Source organism: Styela clava, chromosome 2 (genome assembly GCF_964204865.1).
Source record: "Styela clava chromosome 2, kaStyClav1.hap1.2, whole genome shotgun sequence".
Taxonomy (NCBI): domain Eukaryota; kingdom Metazoa; phylum Chordata; class Ascidiacea; order Stolidobranchia; family Styelidae; genus Styela; species Styela clava.
Genome location: NC_135251.1, coordinates 28,475,598 through 28,478,097, shown reverse-complemented (window position 1 = coordinate 28,478,097; position 2,500 = coordinate 28,475,598). Strand labels below are relative to the sequence as shown.

Below are 2,500 nucleotides of genomic sequence, written 5' to 3'. Positions count from 1 at the left end.
CACTCAGTCAAGAGCACCGACGGAGAACCGAAGGTGAGGCGAACGCAACCAGTGACACGCCTTGCGACGGACCGGCGGCGCTCGCCCAAAATCCAACTACGAGCTTTTCAACCGCAACAACTTTAGCATACACTGTTGGAGCTGGAATTACCGCGGCTGCTGGCACCAGACTTGCCCTCCAATGGATACTCGTTAAGAGTTTTAGGATGTACTCATTCCAATTACAGGGCCTCGTTAGAGTCCTGTATTGTTATTTTTCGTCACTACCTCCCCGTGTCGGGAATGGGTAATTTGCGCGCCTGCTGCCTTCCTTGGATGTGGTAGCCGTTTCTCAGGCTCCCTCTCCGGAATCGAACCCTGATTCCCCGTTACCCGTTATCACAAAGGTAGGCACGTAGCGTACCTTCGACAGTTGATAGGGCAGACACTTGAATGATACGTCGTCGGTGCAGAGACCGTACGATCCGCGTGGTTATCCAGAGTCATCAAACGTCACAGGACGAACCCGGTCGGTTTTGATCTGATAAAAGCGCGCCTCCCGAAGTCGGCGCTTAATGCATGTATTAGCTCTAGAATTACCACAGTTATCCACTTCGCTTACGAGACCAAATAAACCAAGACTGATTTAATGAGCCATTCGCAGTTTCGCTTTACGAGAACTCGTACTTGCACCTGCATGGCTTAATCTTTGAGACAAGCATATCACTACTGGCAGGATCAACCAGATAGCTGCGACAGCTGCGCTCGGCCCTTGCTGGGCCGCCCGGCGCGTGCTCGTCGCATTCGTTTAAGACCGAGGCGATCGCCTGCGGCCGTACTCAGCTTCGACAGTCGCTGGCCGCGACGTCCACGCTCTCGCCGGCAGTGCCAGGCGGAGCGATTTGCGTTTTTTCTTTGCTCGCCCTCTCTCGGGCTCGATCCATTCAGTTTCGCACAAACAAGAGCTCTGCCGGCCGCCTGCAGCGGTGCCTAAAACCCGGGCATAACAATGCGACCGTTCTGCTAGGCCGACAAGCGCTCAAGCCAGACGCTCGATCGAACGCCCCCTACATATTAGTCGAGACAACGGCTCGCTCATTAGCATCGCGTTTGTACTTTAACTTTTTTCGGCTCGGCTTCTTTCGACGCCGATGCCGGCGACGCAGCACTCTCTCGCCCGCCAGCCACCGAGAAAAGGGTGCGCTCCGACCGGCCCCGCACCGCTCTTTCATGGCTCATTCGAGTTTACTGTCTTTCGCTCTGACATGCCTTACCTAGGGTTAGGTTAGTATGCTTGCACGTTTGTACTTTAACTTTTTTCGGCTCGGCTTCTTTCGACGCCGATGCCGGCGACGCAGCACTCTCTCGCCCGCCAGCCACCGAGAAAAGGGTGCGCTCCGACCGGCCCCGCACCGCTCTTTCAGGGCTCATTCGAGTTTACTGTCTTTCGCTCTGACATGCCTTACCTAGGGTTAGGTTAGTATGCTTGCACGTTTGTACTTTAACTTTTTTTGGCTCGGCTTCTTTCGACGCCGATGCCGGCGACGCAGCACTCTCTCGCCCGCCAGCCACCGAGAAAAGGGTGCGCTCCGACCGGCCCCGCACCGCTCTTTCATGGCTCATTCGAGTTTACTGTCTTTCGCTCTGACATGCCTTACCTAGGGTTAGGTTAGTATGCTTGCACGTTTGTACTTTAACTTTTTTTGGCTCGGCTTCTTTCGACGCCGATGCCGGCGACGCAGCACTCTCTCGCCCGCCAGCCACCGAGAAAAGGGTGCGCTACGACCGGCCCCGCACCGCTCTTTCTTGGCTCATTCGAAATTACTGTCTTTCGCTCTGACATGCCTTACCTAGGGTTAGGTTAGTATGCTTGCACGTTTGTACTTTAACTTTTTTCGGCTCGGCTTCTTTCGACGCCGATGCCGGCGACGCAGCACTCTCTCGCCCGCCAGCCACCGAGAAAAGGGTGCGCTCCGACCGGCCCCGCACCGCTCTTTCATGGCTCATTCGAGTTTACTGTCTTTCGCTCTGACATGCCTTACCTAGGGTTAGGTTAGTATGCTTGCACGTTTGTACTTTAACTTTTTTCGGCTCGGCTTCTTTCGACGCCGATGCCGGCGACGCAGCACTCTCTCGCCCGTCAGCCACCGAGAAAAGGGTGCGCTCCGACCGGCCCCGCACCGCTCTTTCATGGCTCATTCGAGTTTACTGTCTTTCGCTCTGACATGCCTTACCTAGGGTTAGGTTAGTATGCTTGCACGTTTGTACTTTAACTTTTTTTGGCTCGGCTTCTTTCGACGCCGATGCCGGCGACGCAGCACTCTCTCGCCCGCCAGCCACCGAGAAAAGGGTGCGCTCCGACCGGCCCCGCACCGCTCTTTCATGGCTCATTCGAGTTTACTGTCTTTCGCTCTGACATGCCTTACCTAGGGTTAGGTTAGTATGCTTGCACGTTTGTACTTTAACTTTTTTTGGCTCGGCTTCTTTCGACGCCGATGCCGGCGACGCAGCACTCTCTCGC

The 2,500-nt window shown here is 55.3% G+C and overlaps 1 non-coding gene across 1 annotated transcript in view; it reads right to left on the bottom strand.

Annotated features, from left to right (window-relative positions):
- The window catches only part of LOC144420321 (small subunit ribosomal RNA), a 1,834-nt gene extending 1,106 nt beyond the window's left edge, over window positions 1-728 (bottom strand). The window contains exon 1 of the ribosomal RNA XR_013474674.1: window positions 1-728. This exon is cut by the window's left edge and continues 1,106 nt beyond it. This is a non-coding gene — a ribosomal RNA (small subunit ribosomal RNA).
- Window positions 729-2,500: the final 1,772 nt, after the last annotated feature.